General features: G+C 42.3%; 1 pseudogene; it reads left to right on the top strand.

Moving 5' to 3' along the window:
* Positions 1 to 270: 270 nt before the first annotated feature.
* Positions 271 to 376, top strand: LOC137836273 (small nucleolar RNA R71; annotated as a pseudogene).
* Positions 377 to 10697: the final 10321 nt, after the last annotated feature.

The raw sequence follows: 10697 nt of genomic DNA, 5'->3' as shown, positions 1-10697 counted from the left end.
GGCAATTTAGCCATTTGTGCAGTTAGTTGCTCAATCTGCTGTGTCAGAATCTTATTTTTAGCCAAGAGTGCATTTTCTAACAACCCTTTATTCTGAAGATCTTGTCCATCATGTTGGGCTTTATAATCAGTTGATGCCAATGCATCAATAATTATTGTCGCTTGTTCTACACCAAGGGCCATCATTGTGCCACCAGCTGCAGCTTCTAGGAGCATCTTTATGTCAGATCTGAGACCATTCAGGAATATGCTCAGTTGAGAAATATCTTCAAACCCATGATTTGGGCATTTTCTCAATATCATCTTAAATCTTTCCCATGTATCACAAAAGACTTCATTTGCTCCTTGTCTGAACATAGAGATTTCAGACTTTGCTTTGATGTAGCGAGAAATTGGAAAAAATCTTTGCAAAAATTTTCCTCTACATCCTTCCAGCTAGTGAGGCTCTGATTTGGAAGTGATTTGAGCCATTCCTTAGCCTTTCCTGCCAATGAAAAAGAAAACAAGCGCATATAAACATTTTCAAGATCACCTGATTGAAAACCCATTGTTCCTACCAATTCATAAAATGTATCCAAATGTGAATATGGATCCTCATGTTCTATTGCTGTAAATTGATAGGCACGGATGAGAGTGAGAAAATCGGGATTTATTTCCAAGGCCTTGGTAGTAGTAGGTATTGCAATACTAGAAAAATGTCTTGGTCCTTGGTACATGACATAATCTCCAAGTGTCTTCCTAGTAGGTGGTGCTTGCTGTTCTGTCATATTGCTTTCTTCCTAAAACATATTAGTGGAGAGAAAAAAACAGAGAACTTTTTTTTTCTTTAAAAAGAATAAAATAAAATAAATTGGAAGATAAAAATAAAAAAAAATATAGATAAAATAAAAACTAAAAACAGAATAAAAGAAAACTCTAAAAACAAAAAATAACGTACTAAAAAAATAAAAAATAAAATAAATACTAGAAATAAAATAAAGTTAAAAAAAAAATTGAAAACTATAATTGTAAACAACTAATATTCTAACTAACTAGCTTACTAGCTTACGTAGAAATAAAAACTAAAACTAATAATAAAATATAATTAAAATAAATAAATAACAGTTACGTAAACATAAATAAAACTACCTAAACTAATCCTAAAAAAACTAAAATAAAATATAATAAAACAAAATCAAATTCAAAACAAAATAAAATAAAATAAACTAAATTAAATAACGTAAAGAAAAGAAAAGAAAATAATATAAAATCAACAACTTTCTTTTATTTTTAAACAGCATATCTATACTAAAATCAAATCAAATCTAATTTTAATAAAATAAACAAAATCAAAACAAATAAAAAAATAAAATATTTACAATATTTAGGAAATTATACTCAACAAATCAAATTTGTTCCCTGGCAACGGCGCCAAAAACTTGATGACTTTTTACGGCAAGTGCACCGCGTTTGTCAAAAGTAATAATTGTCCCTAAGGACGGATATCGATCTCACAAGGAACAGTGAATTATCGAGTACAATAATCGCTAAATATAAAAACAGAACAATTAAAAGAGTTTTGAATTAATTGTGTTGGCACTGATCAATAAGAAAACAAACAAAGAATTAGTTGTTTCAATTGGAAAAATAAGGATTAGTTTCATCTCTCTCACTCTCAAGTATTTTGATTAGCATGTCAATATTAAGTTCTTTGATTGAAATTGATGCCCGTATAAAAATCATTTATATCGATTCCTCGCATATAAAATCCTTAAGAATGTCCCCTAACTATCGATCTCTGGCATAATTATAAGAACAACTTAGAACGAAGCTCAGACGTTTAATAGCAATTAACATTTCAAGTCTATTCCTAGCACTCAAATATGTTAAGTATTGTTGTTTAGGTCCGAACCCTAAAAATACCTCCCGGTCAGATTTAAGATTCTCAATTTGTCACGGAAAATTAAAAGTAAAACAACAATACCAATAATCAATCAAGAACTGAATATTAATATATAAAATATCACCTCAATACATAAGAGTTTGAGCAGATTACTCCCAATCCCAAAGGGTAGAATTAGCCACGCATACTTCTATCACCTTCCATTCTCCCAATTGGGTTACAATTCACTCTATGGTGTTTTCCTCTCAATCTGGCACCCTAGGGTTGAGTCTCTAGCCCTCTATTTATCATAGTTTTCTAGGGTTAGGTTGCTTCCTGTGTCGCGCTAATGGGCTAAATAATAAAACATAAAAAAGGCCCAATCTTTCTTTGCATCTTTTTCCATTCTGTGACCTTCTATCTTTATCTTTTTAGCTCAAATCATTCATTTTTAATCCAAATCTCCAATCTTCCTTAGAAATCTGCAATTAACACCAAATTTAGGAATAAAATACTCTTATTCAAATAAAGATCGTAAAAAATGTAAAAAGGTATAAATTCATAAATTAGGGATTATTTTATATGTAAATTAGCAATAAATCCTCATAAGTGTCTATATTTTAATATGAAATATTACTGAAATTTGACACTTATCACGATGTCAAGCTACCTGGTCGCGAATCGCCTAACAAGTCAACGTTATACAATCTTGGTGAGAACCGATCATGCACGTTGTAACACGTCGCTTCCACGAACGGCGACTACACTAGCTTCTGAACCACTCGCCCTTCTCTAGCCACGGGCTCTGCTAAACACGCCTCACGTAGTCACGTGCTAGACACGTCATCACACCCGATGACCTGGTCGGTACATCTATCAACACACCGTTGGGTCCCTCCAAAATAACCCTAGCCCCGTTGCCCAGCTGGTTGGACGACCCATCCACCGAGAGTACCCAACGAAAGTCATCCTTGGCGTTTTGCGCTGTTTCGGAAGACAGCTCGACCACGAAATCAGCGAAAATTTGCCCCTTGAGCGATCCCCGGGGCTCGTATTTGATGTTGAATTCCGACAGCTCCACCGCCCACTTCACCATTCTTCGAGCTACATCTAGTTTCTTCAAAACCTTCTGGATGGGCAAGTCAGTCATTACCAACGAAAGTCATCCTTGGCGTTTTGCGCTGTTTCGGAAGACAGCTCGACCACGAAATCAGCGAAAATTTGCCCCTTGATCGATCCCCGGGGCTCGTATTTGGTGTTGAATTCCGACAGCTCCACCGCCCACTTCACCATTCTTCCTGCTACATCTGGTTTCTTCAAAACCTTCTGGATGGGCAAGTCAGTCATTACCAACACCGTAAAGCTCTGGAAGTAATGGCGCACCCTCCTCGCCAAAAATACAACCGCTAACGCTGCCTTTTCTAAGGCTTGATACCTCACCTCTGGGCCTTGCAGCACCTTGCTAACAAAATAGATGGGTGTTTGGACCTGATCTTGATCCTGGACGAGCACTGCGCTTATTGCCCTCTCGGTTATGGCAAAATACAGCCTGAGTGGCGTTGTGGCTTGGGGTTTGCATAGAACTGGTGGGCTCGCCAAATATTCTTTGAGCTTTATGAAGGCCTCCTCACACTCCTTCGTCCAGACAAACCTGTTGTTCCTCTTCAAACACTGGAAGTATGGGTGGCCCTTCTCTCCACTTGCCGATACGAATCGGGATAGGGCGGTCATCCACCCCGTGAGCTGTTGCACCTCCTTCACAGTGGCGGGGCTCCTCATCGCCAAAATGGCGGCACATTTCTCGGGGTTGGCCTCGATTCCCCTCTCCGACAGGAGAAATCCCAGAAATTTCCCTACTTCCACGCCAAAAACACACTTCTCAGGATTCAGTTTCAGCTTGTACCTGGCTATTGTGATGAACAACTCTTCCAAATCGGCGACGTGCTTGTTTTTCTCCAGGGACGTTACGACCATGTCGTCAATGTATGCCTGCACATTCCTTCCGAGCATAGGTGCGAGCACCTTGTCCATTAGCCTTTGGTACGTGGCTCCCGCATTCTTCATCCCGAAGGGCAGCACCTTGTAGCAGTAGCATGACCTTTCCGTCATGAAGGCAGTCTTCTCTTCATCCATGGGGTGCATTTTGATTTAATTGTACCCTGAGAAGGCATCCAGAAAACTGAGTAACTTGCACCCTGATGCACTGTCTACCAGGGCGTCTATACTCGGCAAAGGATAAGAATCCTTTGGACAGGCCTTGTTCAGGTCTGTGATGTCAACACACATCCGCCATTTTCCGCTACTCTTCTTGACCAGAACGACATTGGCGAGCCATTCTGGATATTGGATCTCCCTGATGTGGCCTGTTGCAAGGAGATTTTGTGTTTCGTCTTTGATCGCCTGTCTTTTCTCCTCGTTGAACTTTCTCCTTCTTTGGCGGATAGGCCTGACTTGGGGATCCATTGCTAAGCAATGGCACAAGAAATCGGGGTCGATTCCCGGCATGTCTGAAGCAGCCCACGCAAATGCATCCAGGTGTCTACTTATCACCTTGGCGATTTGGTCTTACGTCTCGCTATCTAAGGTTCTCCCCAGCTTAAACGTCTTGCCGTTGATCTCCTTCTCGAGCCATTCCTCCACTGGCTGAGGCTTCTTTTCGCTGGCGATCAGCGCCCTCGCGATACCTGTTTCCCTAGCGGTCTCCGAGCAGTTTCTCTCTCCCTCCATCCTAGCGGCGTTTTCGGACCTCGCCTCGACATCTTCCATTGGAACATCGCCCTCGGCGGCCACCTCCAACATCATATCCGAAACTCGCCAGTCTTCCCGCACAGGCTCCGCGCCAGGGAGTGGCGTTGTGGTTACGTGGCATATGGATCTTTTGTTCTTGAGGCTGTTTTCGTAGCACTTTTTCGCCTCCTTTTGGTCGGAACAGATGGTGATGATCAAACCTTCCATGGATGGTAGTTTGACCTTCATGTGCCGTGTCGAAGGCACAGCTCCTGTTCTGTTGAGCGTTGGCCTTCCCAACAGTATGTTGTATGCTGATGGAGCGTTTACTACAAGATACCTGATCTTCTCTGTTCGTGAAGCCAAACCATCTGTGAACGTCGTTCTTAACTCAACATACCCCCTTACCTCCACTTGATCACCGGCGAAACCGTACAAGCAGCCCCCATATGGCCTCAGTTGATCGGGGGACAGTTGTAACTTTTCAAAAGTCGGCCAAAACATTACATCTGCCGAACTTCCTTGGTCGACCAACACCCGGTGGACGGTCCTTCCCGCCGTGACTAGAGAGATCACAATAGGGTCGTTGTCGTGAGGCACAACGTCCCTAAGATCCCCTTTGGTGAACGTGATGTCCACGTCGGGTGAGTGATCCTAAAAAACTTCCACTGACATCACTGACCTCGCGTACTTCTTGCGTTGCGATGCAGTGCACCCCCGGCCGGAGAATCCGCCAGCTATGGTGTGGATCTCACCGTGAATGGGTACCTCGTGCTGTTGTCCTTCACTGCCCGTCGGTTGGGATCCTGACGCTTGGCCCGCTTGCTTCTCCAGCAAGTAATCTTTCAAAAAACCACATTTGACCAACTCGGGGAGTTGGTGTCCCAAAGCCAAACACGAGTTGATAGAGTGGCCAAAGCTCTTGTGGAACTCGCACCACGCGTCTGGTTTTGGTCCCAGAACCTTTTCCGTCGTCTTCTCAGGCACCTTGAGCCTGGCAGCAATGTTTGGGATGGCGATCAGATCGGCAACCCCATTACGAACTCGATTAGTCTCTCTAGGCCGCCTCGGCCCCTTGTTCTTATTCTTCTTAGGGTCGTAAGGATGGCACATCCTTTGGTCCCTCTTCCCCGCAGCCGCTCCATCACCCTCTACGGCTGGACCCTTGCTTGGGCGCGCGATTTAGCTGCGGCCACATTTCCCCTTTTCTCGGAGACTTCGCTCTCGGCGGCGATGTGAGCCACAGCACGTCGCCGGATTTCAGCAAACGTGGCGGGGTAAATCCTGATAAGTGACTCACTAAAGGGCCCAGGTAACACACCCTTTTTGAAGGCGTGTACAAACATTTCTTCATCTTTACCTGGCAAGCGGACTATCTGAGCTCCGAATCTGTTCAGGAAATCCTTCAAGGACTCCCCTTGGTACTGCCTTATGTCAAACAGGTCGTAAGACACCAATGGTGGTGCCTTGTTCACTATATACTGCTCAACAAACATCTTGGAAAACTGTTGAAACGTGGTAATGTGGCCAGTAGGTATACTGACGAACCAGTCCAACACTGTTCCACTAAGAGTGCTCATGAACACCTTACAATAAACCGCGTCCGATCCCCCCGAGAGCATCATCTGAGTATGAAACGCCGTGAGATGGGCCTCAAGGTCCTCCACCCCGGTGAAAGACGCTTTCACCGCCACAGTATTGGCCAGGACCACCGAGTCCATTATCTCCTGAGAAAATGGCATGGGAAAGCTGCGCGGTGGGGATGGGGGAGCAAATCTGTCCCCGACTGCACGCTCCTCCCGCTCTTGAAGGGTTTTACGCAGCTCTTCGTTAACCCTGTTGAGCTCTTCATTCCTAGCTTGCGAGGCCACCAGTGCCTCGTGCATCCTTTCCTGTTCAGAACGTGATGCAGCCACGTTCTCCTGCAGCGCCCTCATCATGTCCATGACCTGCGTCATAGACACAGCATCCTCGTCTGTTGACGGCGCGACTGAACTAGACCGCGTTGTCCTCATCCTTTCTCGTCAAACTCAGCGACTCAAAGAAACTCCAAACAAACGGTGAAAACTCCAGGAATCGACTGCGATAATGAGCAGTCGAACAGAAAGCACCAAAACCTCAACAAACACGAACTATGGTTGGGAATCACCTTTTATACGGCCCCACGGTGGGCGCCAGATGATCCTGCCGGTTGACTTAGCGCTAGAGCGTTGCCTCGTCACGAACCTCCTCACCCGCTTGACTCCACGTGCCCTTCAAGTCCAGACCACAGAAAGCCTCTCTGAGAACCTGAAAACACAAGGTGGCGCCTCTGCGGCCGGTGGCGCTCCGACGCTCAAGTCAGTAACAAGAACACCCAAAAAACTGAGAGAAAATATGCTCTGTAGAACCATACTAAAGGCACACAACCCTAGCAATGAGTCGTAATGAAAAATGTACCTCTGCAAATTCTGTTAAGTTTACCTTTATAGCTAGGTTTCTTCTCTCTCCAGGCCGTTATGCTTTTGGACGCGTGGCTCGCATCCAGCCCTACACATGTCGCCATCTGGGCTGGGATAGCAGGTAGCGCCCAGCCCTACAAGTGTCATCATCTGAGCTAGGATAACTCGAGCGTCATTTCTCTATTGCACCCAGCCCTACACGTGTCATCACCTGGGTTGGAGTAACTGGTAGCATCCAACCCTACACGTGTCGTTATCTAGGTTGGGGCAACTTGAACGTTATTTCTGTGTAGTAACCAGTCGCGCAGCTAAGTCCTCTACTCAAGGAGCAAGCTAGCACACAATATGCTCTAGAACGCCACCTGACAAGGCGAGTATCGGGAGCAGCAAAATGCACCATCTCTATGACATCGCTTGTCGTTAGTGGTACCTTCCTTATTGCTACACCATGCATGTTCTAGCTGGGGGAACCTTGCCACCAGCAAATGTCCACTCTGGGAATCCTGTCGCTGATGGGCAAGTTGTTCCCTTCCACCTGCTCGACCTCCATGCCCCATGCCAGCGCAACAATCATAGCGTTGGACTTACTCTTCTGGGTTCCCAGCAGCCTTAACTGAGTCTGTTGGGAAATCCGACGACGTGCTTTTTGCGGCGATGTCAAGCTACCTGGTCGCGAATCGCCTAACAAGTCAACGTTATACAATCTTGGCGAGAACCGATCATGCACGTTGTAACACGCCGCTTCCACGAACGGCGACTACACTAGCTTCTGAACCACTCGCCCTTCTCTAGCCACGGGCTCTGCTAAACACGCCTCACGTAGTCACGTGCTAGACACGTCATCACACCCGATGACCTGGTCGATACACTTATTATGCCTAATTTGTTTCGCAAAAAATTAAACTTATCTTTAGCAAAAGGTTTTGTGAAAAGATCAGCTAGTTGCATTTCAGTTCCAATGAATTTAATTTCATAATTCCCATTAGCAATATGTTCACGTATAAAATGATGTCTTATCTCAATATGTTTAGTTCTAGAATGCATAACAGGATTTTTAGTCAAGTTAGTGGCACTAGTGTTATCACATAAGAGAAGTATTCTACTTAACACAATTCCAAAGTCACTTAGCTGTTATTTTAACCATAGAATTTGAGCACAACAACTTTCTGCTGCAATGTATTCTGCCTCTGATGTGGAAAGAGCAACACACGCTTGTTTTTTACAATGCTAAGAGATTAAGCTTGACCCAAGCATATGACAAATTCCACTTGTGTTTTTCCTGTCTATTTTACAACCTGCAAAATTTGAATCAGAAAAGCCAGTTAAATTTAAGGATACATTACATGGATACCATAGGCCAACTTCTTTTGTTCCTTGTAAGTATTTCAGAATCCTTTTAGCAGCATTGAAATGTGATTCCTTCATAGCAGATTGGAACCTGGCACACATACACACAACAAACATGATATCATGAAGTTTCTGTTTTAGAATTTTAATTGAGTATTCTTGCTGTTTTTCTTTTGCTCCAAGTGTTTGAGGAAAGGTTTATGGCACTCATAATTCTTATGAGTATGGTTGCTCTTTTGGAATGGCATTATCCTTCCTAGAGTTTACCTTAAGCTTCCTTTCACTTGTTACAATTTGTGTTGTGTCTTTTAATTTTTGAATCATGTCAAGTTTTGTCTTAGTCATGTTATTCCATATATGTCATTACTTCTAGTAGTACTTTTATTGTTTTGATTGTTTCTTGCTTTGGTGTCATACAATATTCTGAATTGATGTTGATCCTTTGTGCATTTTCTTTTTAGAATTGAGTTCATACTTGTATTCTAGACCTATACAAGTTCCAATACATCATTTTCTATTATGTCTTTGCTAGTTCATCATTCTGTTTTTTATTCCTATTAGGATTCCTCTGTTTCTGAAAAGAGTGCTTACTGTTTTTCCTTATTGCAACTGATTTACGTACTGTAAAATTCTGAAATTCTGGATTTGAGATATTCAAAGTGTTAGAAAAGAACAGAAAAAAGAATCATTCAAAAATATGAAGTACACAAAAAATATTAAATAAAATAAAAAAAGTGTACATTCCTGCCGAAAAAAATACGGTAATCTGGCAGTGATTTTAAAAAATTTATTTCTCTCAATTGGCTTACTTTTTTTAATTGATTCCAGTGCCATTTTTGAGTTAACATCTTGAAGTTTCTGTGGTATAAATTTCATAATCCAGTTCGCTCTACAACGTTCCAGTTAAATCAGTGAATATCAAATACAGTTTGCATAAAAAAAAAAAAAATTCCAGTAGCTAAATTTTTTTTTGTTTTCTTCATCTACTCTAGTGCTTTTCCTTAGGTATTCTTTTGTGTGCCTACTTTTCTCATTGAGTTCTTTATTTTCTTGATTGTCTTTCATTCTTACTCTTTGAGTTTGTCTTACATATAGTATTCCTTTTGCAATTACCTTTCCTTGCTTCTACCTTTTTCTTGTTTGTCTTTATTGTTTCTTTGGTTTTGTGGTGGTTTGCTCTTAAGATTGGTGTGCTTGCTTTGACATATTTCATTTGAGGATTCCAAGGCCTCAAGATCAGATTGGAGCAAGAACATTATTTCTTTGAGAGTGATATCTTTTTCAGCCTTAATTTCACTTCGGCAGTTTCAATTGCAAAGCTCACTGTTTTTGCTAATTTTTAACTTGTTTGCTGTTTTTGTGTGTTTGCTGTTTTTAATTACAAATGGCTGGATTTTCAAGTGATGCATCCTACAAGCAGAATTCTCCTTCAAAAGCTTCAATTATTGGTGAATTACATGAAGCTCAAAGAACAATTAGACGGTTGGAGGAGAAATTGCAAAAGATGGAGGTCCAACAAACTAGACCATCTCCTTCTATCCATGATGGACATCATTCTCATAGACCATCTTCAAGAGCTTCTTCAAATGATGTTGGCCGTGAAGATGAGCATAGGAGAAGGAGACCTCCACCCCAAGTCCATGGGCAAAGACATCATCACCAAGGGGAAAGAATTCACTACGGCAATGGCTTCTACCATGATGCAAAGTCCAAGCTTCCTTCGGTCAAACTACCTTGTTTTAATGGTTCTAGTGATCCAAATGTGTATTTAGATTGGGAGGCTAAGTGTGAACAAATTTTTGAGATCCATGAGATCCAAGATGAGCATAAGCTCAAGCTAGCCACCCTAGAGTTTAGTGATTATGCCATGAAATGGTGGCATGGAATTGTAAAGGACATTATCTATCACAAGGGTCCTCCCGTGGACTCTTGGAACTCTTTAAAGGATCATATGCGCGCTAGGTTTGTGCCCCCACATTTTAGGAAAGACCTCATGTTGAGACTCCAACGGTTTCAACAAGGCACGCTAAATGTGGATGAATATTATAAGGAGCTTGAGACGCTTGTGCTTAAAATTGAATTAGAAGAAAGTGAAGAAGCCATGGTTGCTAGGTTTGTGAGTGGTCTTAGGAAGGATATCCAAGACATTGTTGAGTTACAAGAGTATTCATCATTGGGTTCTTTAGTTCATCTTGCAATGAAGGTGGAAGCCCAACTTGCTAAGAAAAATTCTTTTAAAAATGCTTCCAATGATGGATACTACTCCAAGTCTTGGAGAAACAAAACTTCTTTTTCTAAACATCCTTCCAAAGATTCTTCTTT

The sequence above is a fragment of the Phaseolus vulgaris genome, chromosome 5 (assembly GCF_000499845.2).
Source record: "Phaseolus vulgaris cultivar G19833 chromosome 5, P. vulgaris v2.0, whole genome shotgun sequence".
Taxonomy (NCBI): Eukaryota; Viridiplantae; Streptophyta; class Magnoliopsida; order Fabales; family Fabaceae; genus Phaseolus; species Phaseolus vulgaris.
This window is presented reverse-complemented; position numbering and strand designations above follow the sequence as displayed.